Source organism: Lissotriton helveticus, chromosome 2_1, assembly GCF_964261635.1.
Source record: "Lissotriton helveticus chromosome 2_1, aLisHel1.1, whole genome shotgun sequence".
Lineage (NCBI taxonomy): Eukaryota > Metazoa > Chordata > Amphibia > Caudata > Salamandridae > Lissotriton > Lissotriton helveticus.
The window spans coordinates 988142782-988160391 of record NC_136059.1 but is presented as its reverse complement, the minus strand read 5'-3'; the positions used below and the strand labels follow the sequence as shown (position 1 = coordinate 988160391).

At 43.5% G+C, this 17610-nt stretch overlaps 1 protein-coding gene across 3 annotated transcripts in view; it reads left to right on the top strand.

Annotated features, from left to right (window-relative positions):
* The window catches only part of APBA1 (amyloid beta precursor protein binding family A member 1), a 483473-nt gene that overhangs the window by 108996 nt on the left and 356867 nt on the right, over positions 1-17610 (top strand). The gene's annotated exons all lie outside the window — the stretch shown is intronic.

Here is a 17610-nt window from a genome sequence, read left to right as displayed (position 1 = left end):
CCCATACTCGCTCCTAGAATAAGTCTTTTGTACCACACACTTCTGTAGGAGCACATATACTCCTGCACTTGCTTGCCATCATGGGGAAAATGGATCCCAAGCAGTGGAAGCTCCCATTCGAATGTGCCACGGTGATCAGAAGACCGTAATCTCTGTCGGATGTGGATGATATAGCAATTAACACTAATACCACTGAACAACTCAGCGGCACTGCTGCCACCATGGTTGAGTTCTGTGACGGATTTCGCTTAATTGATGCACGCTTGGATGTCCTGGCTGGAAGACTGGACCGTATGGGAGAATGGCTGGACCACCAAAATGTCAGCCTACAGGGCAGAGGAACACATATCTGGCCTGGAGTATGGTTCTGTGTCCATTACTAAAAGACTGGAAAATACGGAGGGGCTCCTGAAAGCAGTTGTTGTTAAAAATGAAGATCTGGAGGCGAGGATGCACCAAAATAACATTTGTATCATGGGTATCGCTGAATACACAGACTTAGGGTGCCCTGACCTCTTTGTGAAATGCTTCCTTGTGGAATTTTTCGATCACCAAAGCATCGCAGCAACCTTTGTGGTAGAGCATGCCCATAGAACACTGGGCTTTCGCTTGCCACCAGGTGCCTCCCTCGTCTGCCCATCACACTCTGCTAAACTACAGGGCAGAGTCCTGGCACTTTGATTCGCCCATGAGTAAGACCCTATACAATATCAAGGTTCTAAGGTCTCCCTCTTTCCTGACTTCACAGTGGCTGTACAGGAGGAACAAAGCAAATATGCTGATGTCAAACCTCTACTCGCAAGCAGTGACTGAAATATGGCATGTTGTACCCGGCTAGACTCCTACTGGAGATCAATGGGAAGGCACATTTTTTCAAAACCCTGGCTGTGGCAATGTCCTTCTGCAACCTACATGGCAGTGGCAAATTCAACTCTCCATGCGGCACGTCAGAGCACACACCTCAGGACTTCAGCGAGCATGGACCTCTCCCCTCCTGACTGAAATGCTCTTGCATTTATCTGCAAAGTATTACTTTTCCTGTTTATTGGCACTTTCCTCTGTGTTTCTGTTTCCCTATCTGATACTGCAGTGCTCTATTACTGGAACCCATTTACTTGTTTTATTCATCAGTATCACTCCCCTTATCGGCCCACTTGCTGTAGCGTTGCCTACCTCCCAAGGTCTACACCAAACTAACACCTGGTGTTTTTTTCTTCTGTTTACTCGATTGTATTGGGATTCGCTGGGTAGTTCGATGCCTAGTGTGTGGGTGGGGGGATATGGGGTATTTGTTAGAGTATTATTTTTTCCTTGTACTTACATTGTTAGTTTGGAAGGGGACATCACACATTGCATGCACACAACTCCATACCTACAATTCCCTACATGACCTTGAGACCGACTGGCTGAGTTTACATTCATGATGTGGAACATTAGAGGCCTCTACAACTCTTGCAAGGGCAAGCAAGTGCTGTCGTATATTAGCAGGCATAATGTAAAAATTGTTTTCTTACGGGAAACCCATCTACCACCCCAGGATGCACCTTCATTTGGAACCTGTTGGGGCCTGCATAGCTATATCTCAAGTTACAGCACTTACTGATGTGGAGTTGGCACTCTCATTTTCGAAAGTGTCCCTTTTAACCTCCATGCCAGTTTTACTGATAATGAGGATGTTATGTTATCACTGCAGGCATGCTTGCTGGGCAGCGTATCCTCCTCGTTAACGTTTATACCCCAAATGTGGATGCCCTTGCCTTCTTTCAGGAATACTTGTCCCTGATGGGTCGTCCTGACGCTGACGTTGTTATACTAGGGGTGGGGGGTGGTGATCGCAACATGGTCCATAATCCATTGATGGACTCCACCACTGTCCATTCTGGTGGTAAACCCCACACCTTGCGAGTTTTCCAAGATATCAGGGACAGACCTTGAGAGATGCGTGGCTTCTCAATCACACCAATAATCATGGGTACACTTTCTATTCGGCACGTCATGCAGTATGGACACGCATAGAATACTGGTTCTTATCAGCAAATGCTGCCATCGGGTTGCATTCAGTACAGCATCTTCTGAGTACCTTGTCCGACCACTCCCCGGTATGGATAGTATTGAAGATACTGTATGGGAGAGGTCTGGAGCATAGGTGATGTTTTCTGAGCACTGCCCTCTTGGATGATGTGCTCCATTATGAACTTCGGGACTCCATACTTGAGTACTTTGCGCACAACACTGGTTCCGACAAGCTCCATCTACCTTATGGGAACGCCATTAAAGTGTATATACGGTGGTGTATTTCCAAACATGCAGGGATCCTTTGAGATATTTGTAGTCTCCTCGCCCGTATAGCCTACAAGTTAAGTTAAATTGGCCAGGATGACTTACAACAACACTGCCGACCCGTGCTGATGGAGGAATTCTGTTCCTTAGCCGACCGAGAAGCTGCATACATGGGAAAATATGCCAAGGACAGACAGAACGGTGAGGCTGAACACCCGGGCTGAACATTGACATGATTATTGCGTCCGAACCGCAGTCCTAAATATATATGTGAGCTGTGCATGGAGAATGGCGGCAAGGCCAACACTAATGCTGTCATTATGTGCAAACTTCTCCGATACTATAGGCATGTATATTCTTCCAGAATTGATGGGGAAACTGACACTAGGATGGCAGAAATCACTATGGTATGGATCACTAACACGCAGAGACAATTCTTGAGTGAACCTTTCTCCAGTGAGGAGATAGTCCAGGCAATGGACTCACTGAATGAGTCTAAGGTGCCTGGCTTGGATGGCCTCATGAGTACTTTTTACAAGGCATACAAACATCCACGTGCTCCGCATCTCCTAGACATGTATGTTGAGCCCATGAAGTGGGGTCCTCCCGCCATCATTGCGAGAAGCAGCTATTACATTATTGCTGAAGTCTGGTAAAGACCCACATCTTTGTAACTCCTACCACGCTCTTTCGCTTGTTAACTTTGATAGCAAAATATTGGGTAAGGGGATCGCCACTCAACTGTCACTCCTGATGGACCAGATTATTTCACCCATATAAACCAAGTTCGTCCCTCATAGATCCACCGTCTTCAACCTCCGTACCATCTTTGCAGTGTTAAATAGGATATCCGTGGATATGCCAGTGGCCGTAGCTCTGCTGGATTCAGAGAAGACCTTCGATTCCTTAGAGTAGCCCTTTCTATATGTGAATGTGCCAAACCTGGGGCTGCCTCGTAGCTTCACTGACCCGATTATGCTTCTATACTCCAGTCCAATAGCCCTGCTACGGGAGAATGACTCAATTTCCGAGCCTTTTGCTATAGCTTGGAGTACCAGGCAAGGCTGCCCCTTGTTGCCACTTTATCTATAATTGCTATGGATCCTCTGGTTTGCCACTTCCAGGAAAACCACATGCACCAGGGACTCCGCTTTCACCCGTATCACTTACTCTTACCTATGTAGGCGGATGACATTTTATTATTTATTTGCCATCCTTAGGACAATCTGACTCCATGACATAATCTGGTTTGGTGACTTCTCTGGCCTTAATATAAATTGGCCAAAGTCTGAATTGTTCCCCCTCACAGATATTACCACATCTGTGCCAACTGAGTACCCACTCACATGTTGGGACAGCTCCATTAAATGCTTGGCCATTATTTTGCATCGGGACAAGGAGTAGGTAATTTGCTTAAACTATGGTCCTGCCATTGTTCAGATTGAGAGGTGTTTGCGACTTCCTCACTCTATGGTGGGTCGTATTGCCATCATCAGAATGGTTGTCTTCCCCTGTTTTTGTATTTATTCCTCAATATACTGATTGCCCTGACCAATACTTACTTTCTCACCCTCAGAAGCCTGTTATTATGGCTTGTCTGGTCTTTGTTAAGTGGGCTACATTAGCACTTCCCTATGAACGTGGCGGGTTCCGGGTCCCAGACTTACATTTCCAATGCCAATTTGCATCACTTTGGAACCATGTAGATGTCCGACAGTTCCTCTGTCGTCGATACTACTGCAGGGTCTAAAACTGGACTCCACTGACATTCAGACATTCTCTACTATGGGGTGGGTGCTTCGCCGCACCCTTGATGGCCACCCCTTCTACTCTCCTACTCTGCTGCTAGCGAACATCCTTAGTTGTCCTTGACCCAAGAGAAACTGGCCCAACGTACGCTACTGCGCCATGAGCTCCACACATTCAGGGACCTCTTCCCAGATGGATACTTCCTCACACATACAGACGACATTCGATTTGCAAACACCATGCACATGGATCATTTTGCTCTAACACGTATGCATGACTTGCTGCCCGCACTCATCCCCTCCTACCCCCTGGCCCCAAACAACTTCACTCCATTGACACTATTGATCTCTGATTCAGGTGGGGGGAGGCTGATCTCTAGACTTTATCACGCCCTCCATGGCCATGAAACCCGCACAGGGTGGGAAAATAAGGGCAACTTGGAAACATGTTCTGGGGCACCCTCTATCCGAAAAAGAATGGTACTATTGCTGCACCCAGATAAAATTAGTCTCCCCCCAACCATGGGCATAAACTCCTCCATTTCAAATTTTTACATAGAGCATACACTACATCAAGTGCGCCTGACCAAACTTGATCCCGCCAGATCCTCTCTATGCCCTAAATAACATGCAGATGAGGCAGATTTTGCACATTTAACTTCAACATGTCCACATGCAAGTACATACTGGGGCAAGGTGCTTGAACTCATCTCATTGCTGATGGAGACTATCCTCGAACCAGAGCCCTTCCTAACACTTTTAGGCTATGTGGCGATATGGCGAAGGACATTCTTAGATTTACTGCTATAGCTTTACTTCTAGCCAAGAGGTAGATAGCACTACATGGGGGCACTTTGTTATCCAGTATGATGTATGATACGACGAGTGAAGTATGACACGTTTCTGCCTCCCCCTTCCAGGCCGAAAGATATCTGGCAACGTCACCGGGCCTACCTGCTCATGCTGGACCCCGATGAACAGAGCTGATTTCTTGATCTTTACTTTGTGATCTCCCTACTCACCATGTGCTCCACTCTCTCTTTGCATGTTGCGGTCCTCTCTAATACTTATTTACGTGCTTGCTCTGGGCCCAACTGGTATGTCTCACAGTTCGCATCGTGTGCGCATGTGGATATTCTGATGTACCCCTTTTGAGATTTTTGATGTATTATATGTGTAATATTCCCACTGCGTGAGATTTGTTATATGTATGTTTCTTTTATAATTTTTGGTCTTTTGTTTCTGTTTTGGAAAATGAGGGATAAATAAAAAAAAAGTTCCATTCTTTCAAGTTGTCCTACATATACTACTTTTACTCTCTCTGGAATTTGCTTGTGACAACCACTAGATTCCTAAACCCCTATTGATGGTGACCGTTTGGGAGCTTTATTGTAAGGTTTACCTTTGTGGTATAGCAAAGGGTGTTCGTGGGATGCTTAATACCGAAATTTTCATCACGTTACTCACTGTTAGAGACTGTGACATATGATAATGCCCAACGTGTTCCTGTAAAGCTAAAACACCTTTTTATGCGCACGTTTTTGTCACTGTCATTGTGTTTAGATCTGCTCCACAGATCACTTGTGATGGTTGTGAAGCTCATTTTTCCATATTGACCATGAAACCCAATCTTAACAATGTTTCGTTCACCCGATTTATACTCTCCAGACCTTTTTTAAACAAGTTCCCTTTTATCAACCCATCGTCGGACTAGCAATGTACATGGATGGCCTGACACCTTGGCGTACTGGCACCACTGCCAGATATTGTGTAAACCCAGGTGGTGCAGACTTTTTTTGGACAAAAGATAAAACTTTGAATTGGTAGTGGATAGCCTAACACAAACCTAAGTTATTTATTTGCATTGCTCATGGCAATGTGGCAGTAGGCATCTATTAGTTTGTAATGCTTTCCTATTGTGCTATCTTTAACTTTTCAGTCTTTTGAAATCAGTTTAGAAACCTTGGGCTCTAGAATGAGTCTCAAAGTAAGCTCTTCTATTAGGAAGCATAATATATGAAATTGATGCTTACTGTTAAGAATAGTTTTTCAGTTTGAAGCTTCTCCAAATTCACATGCGGTGCATCACTTTGCCAGACACTGGACTTGTCCTGAACTGTCCAACCACAAAAGTTCCCTTCCCCAGACAACACCATCACGGGTTGAGCCAGCATGACCCACTGCAACGAAAATAGCAAGCGAACAATGCTTCCAAACCTGACCTCATACAGAAATGTTTACAATCCACACTTATGAGGAAGTCAAAACAATAGTTTCTGGAATTAAGGTGCTTAAGCGGTGGGTATGGCGTTATTAGGTATACATGTAGTCACATCATTATAATCTTTAAGACCAGAGCAATGAGAGAGAACTTTCAGTACCTAGGGGTGTACAACAGCTTGGGAGGTGTAGGTGAGCATATTCCATCAGATACAAGGCTATTGAGCAGAGGTAGAGGTGGGTCCTTGAGATTAACGAAAGCCATTTGAGATGTCATCAATGATGCCATGTAACATGTCTTGAATGTCATAGGTAAGGTCATAAACAGTGCATGGCAGGGCTGTGAGTTATTAGTGACCTAACTATATCTGGCGAATATCTTTTTTTTTTTAGATTTTGTTACATAACCATATCTGCACTTCAACTATGGTTTGTTCAGCCAATTTCTCAGTTGTTTTATTGTATGTTAAGGTATTATAACCAAAGCTAACATAACTTAACTTTAGCCTTTGGTTTTTGCAGTGTACACACACACGCGCGCACACACACACACACACACACACACGTTAAAGTTACAGTGTAGCTAAGTTTAATAATAAGATCTTCAATAGAGTAAAAAAAAAATAGTAATTCCCTGAAAGTATGTTAAATGATATCATTGGCGTCACTGATAAACTTTTTATTTAGAATTGTTAGTGAAGATTTGTCAGACTGAGCCAAATTTAATAGCAAAACAAAAAATGCTCTTCTTATAACTATACAGTGGCTCCGACTGCTCTGTAATATACATATAAACATAGATAAATTTACTAAAAAATAAGCAAAGGTTAAAGAGACATTCTAGTTAAGTGTTGAAATAAGGTAAGATCTAACATTAAAAAGCCCAAAAATCGCTGAAATTATAGTTTATAGAGGTAAATATAACTTACCCCTACCATACAGGTTTGTCTTAAACTACCGGAGTGTATACTTCCCTTTCTGAATGCTTCCCTCATCTCCGGCACAGTCCCTGGATCCTTCAAGGAGGCCATTCTCTTGCCTCTCCTGAAGAAGCCAGGGGCTGATGCGGCTGAACCTTCCAATTATCGCCCAATATCCTTGCTGCCTGATCTGTCAAAACTCCTTGAAGCCCATGTCACCTGGTGTCTCTCTAATTTCATCGAGCGCTCGTGCTTCCTTGAGTCCAATCAGGCCGGCTTTAGGCCGGCCCACTCCACGGAAGCTGTCATCTTGGCAGTCATGGATACCTTGAGAGAGAACGCAGATGCCAAGAGACCACAGGCTCTGGTCCTTTTGGACCTGTCCGCCGCGTTCGACACGGTGGATCACGACATCCTTCTCCACCGTGTCGAACAAGCCGGCATCCGGGGCACAGCCCTCAAGTGGGTGGAGTCATTCCTGACGGGAAGATCACAAGCTGTGCGCCTTGGCCCCTTCACCGCACCTAAATCCCCTATCACTTGTGGTGTTCCCCAGGGTTCCTCGCTTTCCCCGTTATTATTTAATCTTTATCTTCGCCCTTTAATTCTCTCCCTTCACAACTGGGACGTTATCGTCTTCAATTATGCTGACGATTTGCAGCTCGTCTTTCCACTCGATTCTCCTCAGGCGACTAACAACTTTCATGCCGTAATGACCCATATCCATCAATGGATGAATCTGAACCAATTAAAACTCAATCCTGGAAAGACTGAGCTACTTCTTCCTGGCTCCAGTGCCGCTTTTTGGGGTCCGCAGTTTTGGCCTCCCGACTTGGGTTCCCCCCCGACACCACTCCAGGCCGTTAGGAGTCTGGGGGTGACGATCGACGCCGAATTGTCACTCAAGGCCCAAGTGGGTGCCACGATTTCTTCGTGTATGTTCCAACTCCGAAAAATCCGGAAGATCAGGCACCTACTTCCACACGCGGCCCTGTGTCAGGTCGTCATGTCCCTCGTCATATCGCGCCTTGATTTTTCTAATTCCCTCTATCATGCACTCCCGCGATTCCTTTTACACCGCCTTCAGGTTGTACAAAACCAGGCATCCCGCCTCATATTCAAGATCCCTAAGTGGCAATCGGCGAGGCTTTTGCTCCGTAGGCTTCATTGGTTGCCGGTGAAGGAGAGAGCAGCCTTTAAGATGGGCTGCATGGTATTCAAATCCCTTCATTGCTCTTGTCCTGCTTTTTTGAAATCCCTGATCACCCTGTATCAACCTGCTCGCTCTCTCCGTTCAGCATCTCATCACTTGGTTGTCACCCCCAAATTTAAACTTAATAAATTTGGAGGCCGTCGTTTTGCTTTTCTTGCCCCTAAATTTTGGAATTCCCTTCCTCTGATCATCAAATCCAGCAATTCCCTTTTTGAGTTCAGGAAACTTCTCAAGACTTTTTTGTTTACCCTTTCTGAATAAACTCTTCTCCGCTCACTTACATGTCCCTTCAGCCAGCGCCAAGAAACCTCCGGGTGTTAGTGCGCTTAACAAGAATCATTTAACATAACATAACATGCACTGTTTATGACCTCCCATATTACATCACTCAAGACATGTTAAATGACATCTTGATGACATCACTGATGACATCTCAAATATATACATACACACACATCAAAATATTACTATTTTAAAGTTGTGGAAAAGGGATGCAGAGCAATGCGGTATTGCTTTAACTAGTGTTGGCCCCTTCAAAAATATATAATGCCTCAAATTACTAAAAACTCACATCTCTGTTTCGTGCCTGCATTAACAGCCAAAAACACATTTACTCCGGGCTTCTCTTCGGGAAAGGTTTTTAATTCAGCAGCTCCTATTCCAACAAAATGGGATTATGAGTGCCTCACTTTGGTCTTAAATACAAAACTTGAGTACACTAGTTGTTTATTGCAGCTCTGTGGTGATGTTGTAGTCGCTTCCTAGAAAGATAACTGACCGACTGGTGCTGGTGTTGTTTCATGTTTGACTCTGCATGTCAGACTGTTTTTCTGAAATGGATGAGGAAGATAGTTGAGAAAATGCAAACTCATTTTAGCTTTTTAGGGCACAAACCATCATTTCTGTGACAAAAAGAAGACACTAATGTCTTCATTTATTGCAGTATAATATGTAGGAAATACTTTCAGTTTTCCAACTTTGATTCCATCAAGATGGTGTTTAGGTGTGCCACACTTTTGACAAATTCCGAATTTTAGACTCTAGTTGCTCATTAGAACTTTGTGGTAAATCTCCATAGAGTTAACTGACAGGCTGCTGTTGGCCTTGAAAATACATGTTTTATTCTGCATGTCAGAAAGTTTTACTGACATGGATGAGAAAGATATTTGACAACTCATTGAAAATGTGTCCTCATTTTATTGCTCTGGTGCACTAGTGATAATTTGTACAACAGTAAGAAACCCCCTTAATTAGCTAATTTGTGAAAGAAATTATTTAAGTTTTACAGCTTTGGTTCAATCAAGAGAGCTTCAGGTGTGCCACAGTTTTGTCATGAATACAGAATGTTAGGACTCTAGTTGGTCATTAAAATACCGTGGAAAGCTACAGGAGAACACTTAATGAGTATCATGTCCTCGAGTCCTGTAATGACTGACACAGCATTTTACCCAGCCTTTCAAGGAGATTGCCCTTGGGGTCAGGGTGTGTTCACTAATTAATTTTCAGGACCCAGTCCCTCAGCCTTGTTATGACTGCAACAACATATTATTCAGGTTGTGGCCACCCAATATGGATTGATTTAGTCCTCGTTAAAGTAACCAATGAGAGCATTTCTAGACACCAACAGTGCAGATCTACTTAAGTCATGACCACCCGAGCACCTCTTTAAATGTAGATTTTTAAAAAAGGCTGGTTTTACACCAAATAAGTAGCAAAGGATGCTTTCTGAATAAAGTAACTCTGCCAAATTTGGTGTATGTCTAGTTAGTTGAATTTTTTTCGGTATCACTTACCAAAATTTCCTATGGGAATCAACATGCCAAATCAACATTTTGGAACCCCCTCTTTTTTTTTTGGCCCCCGTTTGACGGAACCTCCAAAACTTTACAGGAAAAAGCTGAGGTGGATGCACGCTTTTCTCATTTTTTTATTAAAGATGCATTATGATACGCCATTTGATGCCAACGTTGTTAATAAAACAAAAAACACGCTTCCTATCGACATTCTGAACGGACTATAAGAAAACAGAGGGGTCTGCTAATATGTATATAAACGTTTTTTGATTTGTTTATAATCTTTTGATCCCATGGAACAATTTTAACCAAGTTTGCAATCGCTTGGCATAATTAGCTGTGCTCTGGCATGCCAACTTTCAGGCAGATGGGTACGGTGGAAAGAAGTACAGGGGGAGGGAGCTGAAAAAAGATGTTTTCCCATTTTAGCACCAAAGCAAATTTTGCTCATACCTGTAACCCAAACCAATTTATTTATGCCAAAGTTGACATGGAAGTAGAATTAACTCAGAAAATGTGCACAAAACCACTAAAAATTGCCAGCTGTGGTTAGGTATTCACACAACAGCGTCATATCTTCCACCCCTCCATTCTCAAGACACTAATTTGCCAATGGTAATGAAACACCGAAAACAACATGGCGGAAGTTGTGCGTGTTAGTAACCATAGTATATTTCCATATTAATTTCAGTTGTTTTGCATGTTAGAGCCAGCCATACATTAATTTTTAACTTGGATTTTTAATGCCAAGGCAGTGAAAAATTATGTGGCCCAATAAATTATTATTAAAAGTACTGTACTAGGAAAATTACATTGTCACTACAGTGCAGAAGTCAAATTCGAATTTATTAACACAGTACAAGCAGTGCTTCCTAAACTTTTTAGAAACACAGCCCAATTTTTGTACGACAACCTTTCATGACCCACGTTGCTTTAATGGGCATGAGAATAACGATTTTTTGTTGTTGTTTTAAATGCAACTAATGCACTATGTGGTAGCACACTGTCCATTACATAGAGCACGTTTTCAATTGAAATTGCCACTACATTTGCACAGGCATACAGACAGATTAACTGATTAAACTATATTGCACACAATAAATCGAGTTTCAGTGAACATTTATTATTTGTGAATCACCATGTAAAGAGTCTTGATTTTGTTTTGATCCTTTTAAAATATTTGTTTCCATCACACTTCATAATTACAAAGTAAATGTGCTTCATTTTTGCTTTTCTAACTGCTGAACATGAATAGTTCATTTACAGGTATTTACATTTTATTGAGTATTACACAAAATGACATCCTACACACATTCCTTTCACACTCCATGTACCCCAGGAAGATTGTCACATAATTAACTTTACTTTTCTTTCTCTGACTGCAAAGTAAGAGAAGTTTGAAAACACAAACTCCCATTAAAAAAAAAAAAAGAAAAGCAACAATTTGTGAAAAGACATACCCTAGCATTTTACCGCTGTCTTTGAAGCGCAGCAAGTGTGACAAGATAAATACGGAATTTAAAAGCATCTTTATTTTTGTGCCTGCTTCCATGACCCACCAACAATCGCCTCCCAACACTCAGTTTGGGAAACGCTGCTATAAAGAATAATTGACATGATTGCTTGTAGCAATTACTTTAAACAGTAAAACAACTCTCCCGATAGTCACAAGGTTTATCCTAAGTAATTTTACCTTGATGCACAAATTCAGCTCCTTGCATCCTGGTTTTGGTTAAGTATCTTTTGTTAAAACAAATACACAAGAATAAGTGGAATGGCATTTCCAATATATGCTGATGAGGAGAATATAATATGCCATGTATTACTCTTTTGGAAAGGGGGCTGGAGGAACGTCATTACTCATTCAATGTTTTGCCTCGCGGGTATCATACTTTCCCTCACCTACAATGGTAATAAACCGCATATTACACTCTGTGCAGCTGCATCTCATATGTGCTGTAAAATGTATTGTACGAGGACTGTAAATAATGGGTTGACTGGCTGACTCATAGAAGAGATGATCACTTTTAAATTCATAGTTCTTTAAATATTTGTCCTAGGTTTATTTTAGGTTCATGATACGAGCAAGAGTTAGCCTTTTTTGCCCAATTAAGCTGAGAGACTTGAGGGAGGTTTTTAAAGGCATGGTTGAGGATTGCTTCAGATGGGATGAGTTAAATGTAAATTTATTCGGAACATTAACAGCAGTTACATGTTTATTCTGGCTTGAGTATTCTATGTTTTGCAGAATGTATCATTATAGCTATGAAGGCAGTACACAAAGAAAATTAGCAAAGTTATCGTTAATTGAATATGGTGAGAAAAGAAGAAAGGTAGAATCTCATGGCTTGTGCACAAAAAGGAGGTACGCTAGGGCGGGTATGGGTTTGTATCTTTTATTGTCATAAACATTTGATTTGAGTAATTTATCTTATTGGTTTTCAGATAGAAGGTATACTTTGCTGGAGTAGTGTCCTTTTGAATGCTAAATATTATTGTAATTAAAAGATACCCCATGCAATAACAAACATAACTTTGGCCATGAAACAGCCTTTGAAAAGTAGAAGGGAATTTATTTACGTTTTTGAGAATGCCTGTTTTTGTTGCCACCCTGCTTTTCAAACTGACAATAGTCTCTTTTTGGAAATTATAGATCACTACAGGAACTGAGAAGATTAAACACAAGTTTTGGTAATGTCCTTGCAATTTTTAAAGTTCAAATATAGAGTTAAGAGCAAAGACCCGTTGTGTTATGAGAAGCAAAAATCCGAGATGGAAATGGTGTGAGTTATGACTTAATTGGCTATGAGTGGGGCCAAGGAGACGATGGAAATAAAATAACTGGTTGCTGACAGCCAAAAATTTGAATTAGTCTGTCATACAAAAACGGTTGCTGTCAGCTAAAAATTTGAATTAGTCTGTCATACAAAAAGGGTATTGGTTTCGCGTAAATGACGTTCGTAAATTAATAAATCTTGGGTCACTGAACTAGGAGCTAAGATAGTCTACTCATTGTAGACATCTATTTGTACTGTGCCTTCTGAAATAGATCTGAATCTATGCCACATTTATTAGTAACCTATATTTCATATCTATTGGATTAGGGCCCAAATGGGCAAACTTGATGTCTATGGCTCTAACTTTCTTATTCAGTCAACTAGCAGTAGGACTCTCTTAAATAATGTTTCCATCTTCTACTTTACTGGAATGTAAAAAAGACTGTGGCTCCATTTTACATTTCTTATGGCTGAAAACTTAGGTGGCCAATTAGGATGGCGGACGGATTGCCTCAGCCGGGCTGGCGGTAGCCACCCCCGGCCCGGTGGGGACAATCCGGCCGCCATCCTCACAGAAATGACCCTCCTCCACATTAGGATGGCGGGGGAGTACGCGGTGGACGGCAAGACCGTCCGCCGCTTTTCCGCCGGTCGCCTTCGCGACCTGCGGAAAAATGTGCTTACATATGGTGGCGGTGTCTGCGAGACACCCCCAACCATATTACGATGCCGGCGTTCCTATGCCTTTCCACGGCGGCATTGCTGCCGTGGAATGGCATACAGACTTTGCTTTGGGGACCTGTTGCGGGCCCCCAGGGTGAAGGGGGGGTGGGTGGGTGTTGCACATGGGGGGTACCTATGGCACCCCCCTGCGTTTCAAAGTACAACATGGCAGGCACCACGCGGTGCCTGTCATGTTGTGCTTTGAAACGCACAACATGCATTTTTAGCATTGCGGCGGACGGTACTTTCAGCACCGCCCGCCGCAATGTTAAAAATGCGGGATGCCCCGCCACTGTGGCGGGTGCATCCTAATTCGATGCACGGGACCTCCGCCCCTGTGGCGGACGGTCCCTTCCTACAACGGGATGGCGGACGGACTCCTAATCGGCCCCTAAATTTGTAAACTTTGGAAGTCCGTTATTTCTCTTACTGTAGAGCATTGCTTTATATACCTTATTTTCTTGTTCTCAAAATATTAGGCAATGATGTACAAATTAAACAACTGAAACTATCTTAAAGAGAACATTTTGAAAGCCTTTAATGATTGATAAGCTTAGCAGTGTTTTTTTTTACCTTCTCATACTATTGTTCTTGGAGTTCCTTAGTTGATAATTACAAATGCTATTAAGTAACAGTTGTTAAGCTCATAAGTTTTGCCTTTTATACCAAGCACCAATCTATTGGATTTGCCATTATTTTTCTCTCTCTGATGGCTGCCCAGAATGCACGCATGCACATCAGCCATCTTGTAATGATTTTTTTGTTATGCTTTGTGAAAAATCATCACAGTATGGTTGTCAGCCATGCATGTATATAAGAAAGATAGGGCACAAAGGAAGATAGGTTCCTTCGGTCTACTTAATTTCCTTGGAAACGCACGTAATCTATCACGAAATGCCTTACTTTTCTGAACAGTCCACCCAACTAGTGGCTGATCCTAAAACAACTCCAACACCCAATGGCTGAAGGGGGCTGACCAAAAGCCCACTCAGTCTGTACTGTTTGTCTTTCTGCAGTCTTCTGGTCACCATTCATTATATCAATATTCTGCTTGTCATTGGCGTATTCAAATTGTTAAGAGGCAAAAGTTGCAGTGAAAGGGGAGGGCACTAAAACCAAAGGAGAACGACAGCTTATTTCCTTTGCCACCCCTCCAACTAAAGACCTAATCCGTATTTGCGGGTCGATAAAATCTGGTTCCCCAAGAGACCCGACGACTCCCAGTCGACTTAAGGGCAGCCTGCAAGTACTCGAACCCTATGTCCGCCACTTACTAGATACCTCCTTCAAATCCCAGAGTGTCCCCAAAGCTTGGAAGCAAGCAATTGTACTCCCCCTACAAAAAAAAGCCAATGTGAATTTTGAAAAATTTGACAACCTCCGCCCCATCTCCCTCCTGCCCTATATGGCTAAAGTGGCGGAAAAAATAGCCAACGTACAACTCATGCAGTTCGTGGAGGAGGCTTCGCTACTCCACGACTCGCAATTTGGCTTCCGTCCCCGTCATTCGACGGAATCGGCACTTCTTGTGGCGGTTGAAGCACTACGACAGGGTGTGGATGAGGGCCAAACTATGGCTTTGATCTTGCTCGATCTAAGCGCAGCATTCGACACTGTAGCACATTCCACCTTGCTACAGTGTCTGAATGAAGGTGGGGTTACAGGCGCTGCGCTTGGCTGGATCGGGTCCTTCCTGTCTGACAGGTGCTTCCAGGTCAGGCTGGGTGAATGCTATTCGAGGGAGATTGAGTTGGGCCAGGGCGTGCCTCAGGGTTCGTCCCTGAGCCCAACCCTATTCAATATCTACGTCTCCCCCCTAGCGGCCATCGTGGAGGGACACGGCCTTCGCCTAGTGTCCTACGCCGACGACACGCAGTTGGTCGTCTCCCTATCGCGTGCGCCCGGTCTTGCAGCGGACATCTTCAGGAACTGCATGCAAGATCTTGCAGCCTGGATGTCCGCAAACTGTTTAAAGTTGAACGGTAGCAAGACTGAGGTGCTCGTGGTGGGGGGTGGGCCCTCTGCTTGGTCGTCGGCGTGGTGGCCACCCTGCCTGGGTGAGGTCCCCGTACCTTGCCAAGAGGCCAGGAACCTTGGCGTGTGGCTGGATAAAGACCTTGCCTTTGGTCCCCAGATCAGCCGGGTGGCGGGGGTATGTTTCGGTGTCCTAAGAGCCTTAAGGAAAGTCCTAGATCTGCTTCCCATTTCTGCTCGAAGGACGCTGGTGCACGCCCTGGTCACCTCGCGACTTGATTATGGGAACCTGCTCTATCTGGGGGCCACGAGCAAGGTCATGGGCCGCCTCCAAGTGCTTCAAAATGCCGCGGCGCGGCTGGTGCTCAGGCTCCCCAGGAGGTCACCCTCCAAACCTGCTCTTCAAGCCCTCCATTGGCTTCCTATGGAGAAGAGGGTTGAGTTCAAGGCCCTCTCCACATGCCATCGCATTCTGAGCGGCAAAGCCCCTGAACCGCTTCTGAGTCTGGTGACCCATTACGAGCCCACGCGCATCCTACGGTCCTCTCAGACTGGGCTACTAAGGGTACCCAGAGTAAGGAAGGCGCGTATGGGAGGGAGATCTTTTAGACATCTCGCCCCCAGATGTTGGAATGTCCTACCCCCTGAACTGCGACTTGAACCATCGGAAATCCTGTTCAGGAAAAAGCTTAAAACTCACCTTTTCAGCAGGTAGCCTTCAGTGGGAGGGGGGGGCGACCACTCACTTATCACAGCGCGGGGACACGCCAGTGGCGTCACCAGGCGCTTTACAAATGCCCAATAATAATAATAATAATAATAATAAAGAAACTAAAGGATCGAAACAGATTATACATAGTTTATTGGGGATGTAGAGGCAAATTCTGTGAACAAATGAAGTTGACTGAGGAATTAAAGGGGAAAGGCAATTACAAACATCTGATTTCTCATTTTTCACTGGTAAACGGAGCATCTCTGAAGTCAACTCATGGAAGTAGTTTTGTATTACTTCAGGTGCCTAAGTAATGCTGTATGATCAATGACGTCACACACTTCCTGAAGGCTGAGGAGAATCATATATCTGACACTCCTACAGTGCACAAGGACCAATTATTGTTTCTGGTATACACAGGTTTTCATGAAAATGATCCACAAGCCAGTAGCCTTCAACAAATTACTTCATTCCTGATCCATACGTTTGAAGTTTCATGCTTAAAAAGAGTTCTCTTAAGTAGTGTGGGATTGAGATCAGCCCAAAAAAAGAAATGCACAACCAGTGGCTTATTTCTGAGTTTTCTATGAAACTAGAATCCAGGAAGGAGGGGCGAGAGAACTAACACTAATATTTTTGTAGGGAGCAAGAAACAATTCTCCCTCTCAAGCGAGAACGTCACACACTAAATTATCCTGTGCCCCAATTCTGACCCAGTAACTTATTCAAGAACAAGTTCATTCAAGTTCCAGGAACAATTGCTCAGTTGTTTGTTAGACCCTCAGACACTCTATTAGTATCATACTTCATCATCAGGTCTCATCCTGGTCCCTAAAAGCCTGGATAGGTCAACCATATTCCAGAGATCACTTTTAGAAAATTATGGAACTGTGAATGAGAAGGATGGAAATGCCTTGAAATACTCCTGTATCCCTTATTGTTGGGTATCTCAGTCAAGGTTAAAATTATGAATTATAGGTGTATGTTGGGGGATTAGGATCCTTACACCTATGTTGTCGACATGTTTCCGCTTCTCCTAATGGCCTCTTAGGATCGTAAGCTTTCATTAGAATATTTGGAAAATACCCTGTTTGCATTTTTTTTTGTATTGTGGCTGTGTGAGTACAGAGAAAAACAACCAATATAATCATAGCGACTCATATAATCTTATTGACTTCCCTTGCTTCCTGGGTCGAACGCCTGTTAGTAGTGCCTTGAAAGAATAAAATATACAGCAATTAATGATTCCT